Source organism: Schistocerca gregaria, chromosome 2 (assembly GCF_023897955.1).
Source record: "Schistocerca gregaria isolate iqSchGreg1 chromosome 2, iqSchGreg1.2, whole genome shotgun sequence".
Taxonomy (NCBI): Eukaryota; Metazoa; Arthropoda; class Insecta; order Orthoptera; family Acrididae; genus Schistocerca; species Schistocerca gregaria.
Genome location: NC_064921.1, coordinates 715,355,343 through 715,369,583, shown reverse-complemented (window position 1 = coordinate 715,369,583; position 14,241 = coordinate 715,355,343). Strand labels below are relative to the sequence as shown.

Sequence of the window (14,241 nt, the reverse complement as noted above, 5' to 3'; positions counted from 1 at the left end):
CAACGAGCCTTCTCGATGCACATGACTAACGCCTCCGTTCTTGGTATCACCGTGCAGAGCTGCTGCTCACCCAGCGTTCTCCCTGGCTGTTGCGGTTTGATTGTTTTTATCGTTGTCTTTTACTATAGCAACTTGTAGAATCGGACGGAGCTCGTAGCCGATGCCCTTGCTTACGCATGAAAAATCTGTTGGAGCTACGGTTTTCCAGGTAGTACAACGGCAAAACCGTCGTTTCCGTGGTGTAGCGGTTATCACGTCTGCTTTACACGCAGAAGGTCCCCGGATCGATCCCGGGCGGAAGCACGGCTTTTTTTAAACCTGTTTTCGGATTCCATTTCCGAGATAACGTCACGCCTGCGTATGCAGGGATAATAAATGTCGTGTGCTACACCGATATCGCGTCATTTTACTGTCAAATGCTCTTGCTCCCATAGTGCACCGGTATTCAGTAACTCAGAACGCTCGTAGCTCCATTCTGGCCTGCAAAATTTAGTATCCATTTCTTCAAGACTACTTCAAGTCTGCTTCATACTGGCTTTCCTGATCTCTTTGCACTCGCCTTGTCACAACTCTGTTGAAGTGTGAACGTAACTAATAGTGAGAAACTCTTAACTACGCTCTGTCTTGTATCCCACTCTTTGGTTGACGTTGTCGCTAATCAGATGAAGGTAGACTGCTCCACGATTGAGCTTCGTCTCCACTCACGGTGCACACGTTCTGCAAAGACAACCTTTGTTTTCCGTTGCATGCAAGATTACTGTCGGCTCTTCTACAGAAATCGACCTATGTAATTTACTGGTATCAGATTCTTGCCATATCAAACGGTCCCTTCATGACCGTAGGGCCACACACAGCGTGCTGCGGCACGCATCTGTTCTTCATTGCAGAGCTACAAACGTGGGTGAGCTCCACCTACTCTTCAGCACGGTCAAAACGGTAGGGCTCGTGCGGGATTTGAACCCGGGACCTCCTGCACCAAAAGCAGGAATCATACCCCTAGACCAACTTTTTTTTTTTTTTTTTTCTTTTTTTTTTTTTTTTTTTTTAAATGGGGCCTCCTTCCTCCCCTTCAGCCCCGCCTTGCGCTCGCCATAAATCGCGTCGGCTTCATCTGCCATGATTTCTGAATTACTTATTCTTCTGAACTATTCCAATTTCGAAACCAAAGATACTTCTAAACCTAATGCATAGTCCCGCAATGGTGACAAAGGAGAATATATCTTTTTTTTGGTGCGTGTGTTGTATTCCATTTTCAGAGATTTGTCCTGGACCGTCACGGCTACCGTAGCGTCGAGAGGGCCCACGAAGTCCCCACCGTACTTCACCCCAGGCAGCAATCCCCTACTTCTGGTCTGCAACACTCTTTCTGTTGTTTGTTGTACTTTTTAGTGCTTTCTTTGTGTTGTTGGTTTTTTTATCAACTTTTATAATTGTTTATTTTTTATTATAATTTATTTATTTTTTTTGTTTTTTTTTTGTTTTAATAGAAAATGAAACAAGGAACTCTGGTCCTCTAGAAAAACAGAAGAAAATAAAATAGTCCTTGTCGTAACACTGTTCAGTATACGTCACTGTGACATTTGAAGAAGAAAAGAAAAAAAACAAAGCAATGTAGAATGAAGGAAAGAAAAAAATACTTCTTTCATCAAAGAACGACTTCTAAAAAATTCGCATATCGTTTCCTGTAATATCTCGTCTGTGAAAGTATGTGAAACTGTAATGCCAGGTAAAGACAGAACGCCGCCTCACTCTTGGGTTCTTGCGTCTGTAAATAATGAACATAATGACCCTTCAACCAATTGACAGAGTTCCGTTTGGTGTTCGGGTACGGCACTGAATCCGGATACAGGAAATCTTCAGGTTTAATACAAAGCTGGGAAGTCCTCATAATCGTAGCCAGTTTTCGGCGAATGCATGGCCAAACTGCTTGGACAGTGGTGCACAGAAAACGATGTTCATCAGTATCAGGCAAGTTGCACGTAAGGCACAAAGGTGAGTCAGCCAAATGTAGAGCATGAAGTCGTGAATTGGTACTTATTTTACGGTTCACGACCCTGTACCAAGAGGCTTTCACTGACGTTGGTAAATCACGGCTATGTATGTTTTTCCATATCACTGGCCAGCGATGATTGGGGTATTTGTGTTCGATGTTGTTCCTGTTCTTGGTTGCCAGTAGTTTATTATAAACTAACTTCACCACGGAAAGCTCATTTTCTGGGAGAGTTGACCGTACGTAACTGAACTCAATGAAAAAGCTCTTAAAGTGAGTCATCGCAGGCGGAATATGTTGAACAGAGACGGGAGGCTGCAGGCAGGCCGGCGCTATTTCGGTTAACAAGTGAGCCGTTAGACTGTTCGGTAACGACCTCCACCGTTTGTAGGTGGTGCATACGTACAAAGCTAGTGACTTGGAACGAACATCTGTTAAATTTAAGCCTCCATCGGTCGTGGAGAGAGTGAGCGTATCGTACTTGACTTTAAAAATGTGTCCACGTGTGACAAAATGGCCTAGAGCGGACATCATACGCTTCGCTGTCTCCTGTGGCATGGGCAGTACTTGTGCAACGTAGTTAATCTTTGAAGTGAGGTAGACATTAGCGAAGGTGACTTTCTGCAGTTCATCAAGGCTCCTTAGGTAGTGGGTCTGCATGCAAGCACGCATACTTGCCAGGAGATTCCTATAGTTCACCGCAATTGTGTGCTGTATGTTGCTCCTGTACTCAATACCAAGGCATTTCATTTTAGAAAGTAGTTGCAACTGACCGTGATGGTGCAGCGAGATGCCGCGTCCTATGTTCATAATGCCAGATTTCCTGGCATTCAACTTCGCACCCGCAACAAGTTCGTAGTTTTTGACGATCTGAAGGGCTTCCTCGACTTCACCTTCGTCCATGACCAAAAATCCGACGTCATCCGCATATGCAGTACAAACAATCTTAATGCCGTGGATGGTTAATCCTTGTAGACGCTGTGTCAAGGTGACAAGCAAAGGCTCAATGGCAATGGCAAACAAGGCCATTGACATAGGGCATCCCTGTCGCACTGAATTAGTAATATTAATCGATGCGCTCAGCTGGCCATTCACCATGAGTCGAGTTACTCCTTTACGAAGGAGCTCATGTATAAGATTGATAAAACGTAGTGGAAATCCCATGACATGCATCGTCCGGATGAGAAACTGATGGTTTACTCTGTCGAATGCCTTTGAAAAGTCAAGGGAAACTAGCGCACACCGTATCTTGCACGCATCTGCAATGGCTATGACGTCCCTGTATTGAGACAAATTTTGGAAGATCGTCCTACCGACATCTACACTGGTCTGGTACTGACCAATGACAGTATTCATCAACATTTTCAATCTATTAGAAATAATACGTACTAAAATTTTGTAGTCACTGTTCAGTAAAGTAAGCGGCCGAAAATCGTCAACAGAACTGCACATTGGGCGTTTAGGGATTAAAACCACGATGCCTTCCACGAGAGCCTGAGGAACATTAAAATCAGGCCGTAAAATTTCATTAAACATACTCAACAACCTGGGCTTTAATTTGTCGCGGAAAGTAAGATAAAATTCGGCAGTGAGACCGTCGGGTCCCGGCGATTTATTTTTCGGACTTCGTGATAGCGCAGAATCCAATTCGTCTTCATCAATTTCTCGCATGAGAGTTTCGACTTCAGCAGCACCCAAAGTCCTTTGCAAGTTATTGAGTAATTCATCGTGAGTTCCATCGTCGGTATGTGTCGTTGCCAGCAGATCTGCCAGATGATTGTGAAGTGCGTTCATTATGTCTTGTTGCCGCGTGAGCGCAACGCCTTCACTCAACTGAAGACGAGTTATTAATCTCCGCCGCACCCTCTTATGTTCACGAATGACGTGAAACATGGATGTCATTTCGTCGTCTATCACATTCTGGGGCCTGGACCTTATTTGAAAGCCTTCTGCCTGCTGCCGCTGAAGTTTTAATAATTTTGCCTTAATTTTTTAATCTGCATAAAATTTTCAGGTACAGTCACATCGGACTGGTAGAGCTCCCTAAGACAAGTAAAATAAAACTCAGACGTTTGCCGTTGCCACCATGTTTTGTCCCGAGCGTAGCGTTTAAACATTTTTGATAAAGTTGGTTTGGCATGTGTTATCCACCATTCAGTAACGGAGGCATACTGTGCAACCCGTCGTTCACATGCCTCCCATGTTTCGTTAAATACACGGTGACAGTCAACATCGTTAAGGAGAGCATTGTTAAGTTTCCAGAAACCTCTGCCGCGAAATGTGCCTTGCTTGACCATGTTAACAGTACAAATATATGCGGCATGATCGGAAAAAATTGTGGGCCAAACTTCGGAATGGAGGACTTGAGTCTTCATACACGCCGATACATAGATTCTGTCTAGCTGGCTTGCAGAGTGGTTCGTGACATGAGTGAACCCAGGTGCCGCTCAGTGCGTATGCTCCCATGTGTCAATGAGGTTCATTTCTTGGACGATACGTTCTATTTCTCCAGATTTGTTAAAATTAGGCGTCTGGTCTTTTGGACTTAAGACACAATTGAAGTCACCCGCAAAAATTATATGATCGTAGGTTCCCCTAAAAAGTGGGACTATGGCGCTTGTGAAGAACTCAGCCCTAGCACGCCTATTGCTACTGCCGGACGGGGCGTAAACATTGATTATGCGTGTCCGATGGAAAGTGACAGCGATCCCTCTATGATCAGGCAGTTTTTCTGCGTCGGTCGCTACAATCCCTTCTTTTAACAAAATCGCTGTCCCTAAATTCGCACCGCTCCCGGAATTGGAGAGAGTAGTATAACCAGTTATTCGGTCAAGTTCAATCGCAGCGACTTCTTGAAGTAACAGAATATCGATATCCGCTGCGTATACAAAATCTTGTAGATTACGGAGCCGCCAGTACGACTGTATCTTATTGATGTTTAACGTGGCAATTTTATAGGCTTGGGGCTCGTTCATGGGAGAAGGCACATACTGTTAATTAAACAGTCTTAGAAGGATGGCTAACGAAATTGAGGCCAAGCGCGTCAGTCGGAGTTCCTGTAGTTCCCGGTACGGTTGGTGTATGCTGCTCTGTGGGGGGTGCCGAAAGTTCCGTCTCAATGGTCCGCATGACAGCCGCATCATTGCTCGCATCCAATACTTCCATTTCCTGTGCCCAATTCCCAGTGAGAGTGGCCTCTGACAAAAGCGATCCTGCGTTTCCTTGAGCGTGGGTATCCGGCAAAAAGACTCTATTCGAGGTATCACTATCTTCCACCCGTCGTGGACTCACAGGGGGAGACACTACAGGATCAATGTCCATTCGACCAGACGCAGGGAGACCAACTTCAGAGGGTTCAGATGTGTTCTGACTCATTTGGCTGCTTATTCGTTTCGCTTTTTCGCGGAGCTGTGGGGCGAGCTGATTGGCTCCTTGATGTGCAAGTCTCCGCTTCTTTTTGGAAGGCTTCCTGTTAGGGTTCGCGGTATCATCAACATCCGAAGTGGACTGTTGACTCTGGGGTTGATCCGCCGGGAACACAGCGTCTGCTTCATCCTCAGTACCAGTGGCACCAACCACTGGGGAGTCATCCGTCGTTACCTCCGTCTCTGAGTGTGGTAGCGGCGGTGCCGCGTCAGCACTCGGTTCTTTGACGTTATCGGCCAAAACATCATTCAAACGAGGGGCATCTACAGGCGGGGTCGCGGGTGGAAGACCAGAAGCCGCGACAGCGTATGTCAGTGGCAGTGCCGTCGTCACAGGGGGGCTAGCGGCTTCACCGACAGGTATCTGCGTCACGCGTCTTTGTATACATTCAGAGCGCACGTGGCCGGGCGCACCACAGCCGGCACACGCTTTTGGCTGCCCATCATATATGACAATTCCGCGATGTCCAGCTACGTAAATATATGAAGGTATGTGCTTCTGCAGATCGATCTTAACCTGCCTGACGCCGTTAAGCACCGGAAATTTGTGGGCTTTGGACCAACGCTCCGCAAAATTGTTAATGACCCTCCCGTAAGGTGTTAATGCAGAATTTATTTGCGCGGCTGATATTTCAAACGGGAGTTCGAAAATACGTGCCGTTCGGATGCCCAGTCCAGCATGCGTAAAGCTGACGTCACTGACGGTACCATCTCTATGTTTAAACTTCAGTACACCTCCACTGGACTCCACAATTCTATCACACATTTCAGAGGACGTTAATTTCACATAAACAACACTAGTCACGATAGAGAAATTGATCCCTACAATGTCATCAAAAGTAATCTTAGCTGTTTCCTCTAACCATGCTTCAACTTCAAACGAATTTGGTTTCGAAAAGATCCTATCAAAGGTAAACTTCAAGGTATCTTTCCTGTTAGTCGGATTCATAATTCCATATCAGATCCTACAGAACGGAACGAATACTAATAAGCAGACGATGTAAGCACGCGACTCACCGCCTGACGTAAACACTTCCTGCCACAGCGCGCTGGCCCTGGAGGTCCGCTCACCACCGCTGCCGCAGGCAGACTTGCCCCTAGACCAAATAGCCACCTGCCGGTGGCAGTCAAGGTAATCCCAAGCAGTCCAGCTCTGAGGAACACAAACTTTCATGTAAATCAGAAAGAAAAGCGCTTCCTGAAGGCAGCGCCCACCACTGATGGAAAGAATATTAAAGGCAATGAATGTAGAGTGAATAATTTCATCGCGCTCTGCAGATGAACAGACGGTGGTGTTTCACTTTCGTCATGTGGTTTCTTAGCGTCAAGGGAAGGCAAATGCACTAAACAAAAAAACACCGGGAATCCGAAACACCAACTCATAACGAAAAGATAGCAGAATATACTGCAAGCAAAACTTCCAAACACGACTCCTGAAGGCGTCGATGCCTTAAGAATTATTCCGTGCAGCAATGATCATCTACGAAGAGCCAACTGTATGTCTCGCTCCACCACGCAACTTTTTTTGATATCGTTTTACCTAAATTTCCATTACCTGTTCGTTACAAGAATACCGTGTGGCTTTCAACTGGTCTGCTTCGTCCAGCAGCGATAGTAGTAACTAAACCGACCACAGTATCATTAAAAGTAGGTCAGACACAAAAGTCGGAGTTGCTCTGTAGCTCATGTTATTCTGCTTTCAAATGCAATTGTATGGCTGGGAGTAGGGGCGTACTCCTGTAATGCAGGCGTCCGGGAGGCCGTTTCTGTGGGAGACATCTGGGAACAACTACAGACACGGCCGTTTCATTAGCTCAGGAACGACCGCGATGCTCTTATCTAGCTCAGCAGATAGACCAGACTGCAGTGCGGAATTTTCTGCTAGTGGTGGCTCGGGCTTAAGAGAAGTCGGGAGCTGTGAGCAAAACTACATCGGGAAGCCGAAACAGACGACTCATAACGAAAAGATTGCGGAATGTACTGCAAAAGCAAACGTTGGAGAAGACGAACTCTGAAGCCGTCGGTGCTTTAACAATCATTCCGTGCAGCAATGATAATCTGGGAAGAGCGAAGGGTGGGTTCCGCTCGACCACACAACAAATTTTATATAATGTTCTACTTGTTCTAAATTTGCGCTTCCAGATCATCAGTAAAATACTGTGTGATTTACACCTGGCTTGCTTCTTCCAAAAGCGATATTAAGAAATACATCGACTGCAACGTCATTAGGGGTCGCGGGTCCGGGCGCCGGCGCGCCAGCGGCGGCCTGTCGGGGCTGCTGGTGCCTCCATGTAGAGCTACCGCTGGGCCCGGGCTCCTTGTCGCTAACGAAGTGATTGCTTTTGGTGACATCATATGCAATAGGGACTGCGCGAATTGACGGTAGCTCGTACGGAAAGCAAGAGTAGCTGATGCTACCGAGGACTCGGCCGCGAGCTTGTCCGACGACTTCTTGGGCTCTTATTCGTGGTGGCATTCAGACAGGCAAGGGTGCTGTCGATTGTTGCGTACGAATGCAAAATACCTGCATTGTGCGTTTCCGCAAAGTGATTTTTACGCCAAAGTTGTGATCGTCCTGCAAGTTGTGTCACATGTGGATCTCAGAGCGTAGCAGTTTCCGTGGTGTAGCGGTTATCACGTCTGCCTAACAGGCAGAAGGTCTCCGTTTCGATTCCGGGCGTAATCACTTTTTCGTCGCACTCAACAAGACACTTGCTACAATCTCTACTGTGAACATTTAAATCAATTTCAAACGTCCAACCACCAGGCTGCAGATGGCTCAAATGATACGTGAAACTCTTTCAGAACCGGCTACTTGGTTTTTGTGCTTACCTGGAGGGCAGGAAATGCGCGGAACAGCCGCCGGCATGCCGGTAGTCGCCACACGTTTGCACAAAACGCAAGGGCTTGTCCGGGATTTGAACCCGGGACCTCCTGCACCCGAAGCAGGAATCATACCCCCCCTTTTTTTTTTTCTTTTAGTTTTTTTTTTTTAAATGTATACAAGTAAATAAAATCCCTTCTTTTGGGGTTATTTAAATCAAATAGTTCTGTTACATTCTTCCATCGTTGTGTGGGAGCGATTTTTATAGGAGAGCCAGGCTTACTTCAGCCTGATGGCTTCTCATGTGTGTGTCAGCAACCTATTAGTGCTGTGACACGAGGGCGAAGGATAAACGAAATAGCCACCTTGTTGGCATAAAATGAATGAGAAGCTTAACAGATAATTTCATAAAGGAAAAAAAAGGAATCCTGAGGTTGAACAACATGTCGTTTGATCGTTCTTCAGCTCTGTCGGTGAGACAATGTTTGGTTCAAAAAATTTGCGTAGTTGTCTTTGTATTTCATTTGTCGTTCGAGCTTTTGATGTTCTGTCATCAGCTACATCCAATAATCTGCTTCACTTTTCGTCATTGCCGTTGAGATGTAATGGACTGTCAGTCCTTTGAGCCAGTTGGCTGACCTTCTTTTAGTGTTAGGATATGGCACGTCATCAGGCAGAAGGACGTGTGTCGGTGAAATTGTGTTAGGTGACGTCCGTAGCACATGTGCTAGTTTTTGCCTGAAGAGATTCCACACGTCTTTCACATCTTCACAGACGAAGCGATGTTCTGCATTGTCGACGACATTGCAGCTGGAACAGTTTGGTGTGTGTGCCAGACGTATCGCGTGCAGTTTGGAGTTGGTTGGGATTTTTCTATTGACTGCGAGGTACCACGTCGATCGCACATTGGATGGTAGATGGGGGTCAGATATGTTGTCCCATATGTTTTTCCAATTATAATGTCGAAACTTGTTTTCTATTCGATTGCGCAATTTTCCTTCCAGCAAGGTGTTGTAAACCTCCTTAACCCGATATATGTCCTTCTCCGGTATTTTATGGCGTACATAGCTGTATTCCACCAGAAAATGTTTATAGTGGTACAGCTCGTGGGAGATGTGACGCACATCGATTGGTGGATCTCTGCTGACTGGGGTGATTTCACGTAAGAGATGAGCCACTAAGGTCCGCGGCGATCGTTGCCACTGTTTATAAGTTTTGCTAACGTATAGCGCTTGCGCTTTAAGGTAGATGTCTGTCAGTTGTAGCCCTTCATTGCGTGTCGGTAGCGTCAAGGTATCATATGAAACCTTAAATATCTGACCTCTACTGACAAAATAACCAAGCGCTGCTTGCATTTGGTGTGCAATGGTTCGTGACCTGCAGAGGCAGCACTTGAGCAACATAGTTGACTTTGGAAGTGATGTATGTATTGGCCAGTTGCACTTTTTGTATTACGTTTAAATTACGCAAGCTGTGTTGTTTTATGCTTGCCCGTAAGGTGGCAAGTAATTTTCGATAATTGAGAGCGGCCGTGCGGCGGATATTACTCGTATATTCTATTCCAAGGCATTTGATTTTTTCCACAGTGTTGATACTTCCAGCGGCTCTGATCTCTATACCCCGACCAAGATTCATAATACCAGATTTATTGCGGTTGAGTTTAGCTCCTGACGCCATTTCGTAGGTCGCCACAACTTCAAGTACTGTTTCCACCTCTCTTTCGTCAGTCACAAGTACCCCTACATCGTCCGCGTAGGCTTGACATATGATCTTGTGTCCGCGTATATGTAATCCACGGAGTTGCCGAGTCAGAGATACTAAGAGAGGTTCAAGCGCAATCGCGAAAAGCGTCATGGACATTGGGCAACCTTGTCTTACCGAACTCTGAATATTGATCGGGTGACTGAGTTGTCCGTTGACACTGATTCTTGACGTGCTATTCGTCAGTATGTTTTTCACGGAGGCTATAATTTTCTGGGGGAAGTGCATGGATGTCATACACCGGAGCAGGTACGAATGATTAACTTTATCAAAAGCTTTTTCAAAGTCAAGCGACATCAGAGCACAGCGAATGTTGCAGGCTTCCGATATCGCTATAATGTCTCTGTAGTCGCATAAGGTCTGAAATATCGTTCTGTCCTTTCCCACACTTGTCTGGTAGGCTCCTGTCACTGTACGAATAACAGAATTGAACCTTTGCATCATGATACGGGCGAAGATTTTATAATCACTATTGAGAAGTGTTATGGGTCGAAGATTCTCCACGGTTTTGCCTCCTGGTGTTTTGGGGACTAAGACCACTGTACCTTCACAGAATTCCTTCGGAAGGTCAGTGTCCGCATTTAGTATTTCATTGCATACGAGTGTCAATTTAGCAATTATTTGTTCGCGAAAAGTTTGATAAAATTCAGCGGGTAGCCCATCTGGTCCAGGTGATTTGTTCTTTGGGCTCTTCGAGATGGCATCTTCGACGTCTTCGTCCGTTATTCTCGCTGCGAGCACATCAGCTTCTTCTGGAGTGAGTCGCTCTGTCGTCCTAGCAGTGAGAGCTTGCTGCGCCGTTTCATCTGTCTGTGTATTGGCCAGCAATTCACTAAAGTGTCGATGGATCTCGTCTCGTATTGCAGCTTGATCTGTCAAGAGTCTCCCGTCTGAAGTTTTGAGTTCCGTCAGAATTTTAAGTTTTTGTCTTTTGTTCTCTTGGAGAATGTGGTACATCGATGTTGTTTCTTCTCGTGTACCGTTCTGCAAACGCGTTCGTATTTTACAGCCTTCGAGATGGTGTCTCTGCAGGTTGAGCAATTTTGCTTTTATTCTGTTGATTTGCCCATAATTTGTTATGACTGTAGCATCACGAACGCACAAGTCTCTCAGACAGCTGAAGTAAAACTCTACTGTCCGCTTCCGCCAGGCGACTTTTTCACGGGAGTAAGTTTTCATTGTCTTTATTATTGCGGGCTTCGCGCAGTTTAGCCACCAATTCAGCGCCGTGCCGTACAAGTGGAACTTCCTTTCACATTCTGCCCAAGTGGTGTGGAAGGCGGCGTGACATCCAGGATCCGAAAGATGAGTAACGTTTAGCTTCCACTGACCTCTCGCCCTGTAAGTGCCTTGTTTCTCTAAATTTATCGTACATATGTACGCGATATGATCAGAGAAAATCGTGGGCCATAGCTCAGACTGTAAAACGTGTCTCCTTAAATTGGATGTTGCGTAAATTCTGTCGATACGACTGGCAGAATGGCTGGTGATATAGGTGAAACCTAGCCTATCACCGTGTTTTAGTTCCCAAGTATCAAACAGTTGGAAGTCTCTGACGATGTCCTCCAGCTCCAGAGATTTGTTAAAATTTGGCGTCTGATCCTTGGGACTCAGCACGCAATTAAAGTCACCCGCAAAAATTATTTGGTCAAATCGCACCGCGAAAAGGGGGGCGATGTCCTCTTTGAAAAATTCGGCCCTGCGGCGCTTGTTTCCGGTTCCTGACGGGGCATATATGTTGATAAACCTGGTGTTGTTTATCGTGACAGCGAGACCTCTACTGTTAGGCAGTTGCGCCACGTCTGTAAGTAGGATCCCCTCTTTAGTCATAATCGCTGTGCCGAGGCTATTGTCATTGCCAGGATTGATGACGGCGTTGTAGCCAGTGATGTCGTCCAAACGGATAGCCGTTACTTCTTGCAGCATTAAGATGTCAATATCAGCGGCGTACAGAAAATCTTGGAGATTTCTCAGATTGAGGGTGCTGCTAATTTTATTTATATTCAAGGTTGCAATTCTGTACGCCTGTAAAGCCGTCATGTCGACTATACCGTGTCAGGTGGGGTACTGTTTGCCAAGGGAAGTGGATGCTTGCTCCACTTAGAAGAAGTCGGCATCATCATCTGCCGCACGAGTATCTTTGATGGTGGTTTGTTGCCGGGTGGACACATCCTGTCGACGGTCGGGTGCCGTCCGTCCTGAACGTTGTGCTGTGTCAGCCATTTCTGCATCATGGCTTTGCTCCTCCATGTCATCCGCCCAGTCTCGCGTGCACGTAACTTCCCGCGTGTACGTGTTGGGTACAAGTGGAAGGTCCTTCAGACTAGCTGTACCGTCTTGAATGTGGATTCCACGGTCGGGGTCAGTGTCCTCATTTCGAGTCTTCTTTTTTATTGTTCGATCTTCCAGAGGAGTTGCCTGTGTCGTCTCCGCCAGTTCTTGGCCTATTTGTTTCGCCTTTTCGCGCAGAATTGGCGCGGCTTCTGCTGCTCCCTGACGGGCTATTCGACGTTTCTTCCGTTTCTTTGGTGAAACAGTTATAGGCTGCTGGTCATTATCCTCCGACGTAGCAACCGTATCTTCTTTGTGTTGCCCGACTTCTTCGAGTGATTTGCACATGCCTTCTTCTGCCGTCTTAGCCTGGTCTTGTTCTCCACGCCTGTCAGTTTCCTCGTATTGTGAGTGTGCTGGACCTGTAGCTTCTGTGCTGCTAGTATCCATGGCTACGCTACCATCGGGAACGTCGGCATAAGCAACTACCGCTGTGTCGATACACATGTCTGCGGCGACCTCACTGCGTAGTGCGGCGGCGTACGTCACGGGTAGCGTGGCCATTTGACTAGGCGGGTCTCGCTCCCCAGTCGGCAGTTGCGTCACACGCCGTTGAACACACTGCGCGCGGACGTGTTGCGTAGAACCACAGCCCGAGCAGGTTCTCGGCTGGCCATCGTAAATGATGATCGCTCTATATCCACCAATCCAGAGATACGACGGGATATGTTTCAGCATGTCAATCTTAACTTGCCTGACTCCATTTAATACTGGATACTTGTGCAAGCTAGACCATTTTTCGGCGACATTGCTGATAATGGTGCCATAGTCTCTCAGTTTGTTGTTAATCTCCTCGGGCGTTATTTCAAAGGGGAGCTCAAAGATTCGAACCGTTCGTATTCCCATTCCGGCACGCGAAACCGTGAACTGCCCTATGTGTCCGTCTGAATGTTTGAATTTTGCCACCCCACCACATGCTTCTACAATTTGGTCGCACTTGTCAGAACTGGATAACTTAAGGAACACAGTCGGACTGACAATCGACAGGTGTATTCCAATCAATTCATCCACTTTGATCTGAAAAGTTTCTTCGATAAATGCCTCAACTTCGTAAGATTTCGGTCGGGTGTAGTTCGGATCGAAAATCAACTTCAAAGTATCGCGTCGCGTTGTCTGATCCATTATGTCAATCTAAAAATGTTATCGTGAACTATGACTAACGCAGAAGGCGCGCACTCGCCACACAGCGCCGGCCGCTCGCAGCGACGATGTAAACACCGCAACAGCCGCCCCGCACGTCCGTACAGCACGGCCGCTGGCGGCGGAATGTAGACCAACGAGCCACTTGCCGGTGGCAGTGAAGGTAATCCCAAGCAGTCCACCTCCAAGGAACACAAACTTTCATGTAAATCAGAAAGAAAAGCGCTTTCTGAAGGCAGCGCCCACCACTGATGGAAAGAATATTAAAGGCAATGAATGTAGAGTGAATAATTTCATCGCGCTCTGCAGATGAACAGACGGTGGTGTTTCACTTTCGTCATGTGCTTTCTTAGCATCAAGGGAAGGCAAACGCACTAAACAAAAGAACACCGGGAATCCGAAACACCAACTCATAACGAAAAGATAGCGGAATATACTGCAAGCAAAACTTCCAAACACGACTCCTGAAGGCGTCGGTGCCTTAAGAATTATTCCGTGCAGCAATGATCATCTACGAAGAGCCAACTGTATGTGTCGCTCCACCACGCAACTTTTTTTGATATCGTTTTACCTAAATTTCCATTACCTGTTCGTTACAAGAATACCGTGTGGCTTTCAACTGGTCTGCTTCGTCCAGCAGCGATAGTAGTAACTAAACCGACCACAGTATCATTAAAAGTAGGTCAGACACAAAAGTCGGAGTTGCTCTGTAGCTCATGTTATTCTGCTTTCAAATGCAATTGTATGGCTGGGAGTAGGGGCGTACTCCT

At 46.5% G+C, this 14,241-nt stretch overlaps 1 non-coding gene across 1 annotated transcript; it reads left to right on the top strand.

Moving 5' to 3' along the window:
* The first annotated feature begins 230 nt into the window (after nucleotides 1-230).
* Nucleotides 231-303, top strand: Trnav-uac (transfer RNA valine (anticodon UAC)). The gene has a single exon. It is a non-coding gene; the product is annotated as a tRNA-Val (tRNA).
* Nucleotides 304-14,241: the final 13,938 nt, after the last annotated feature.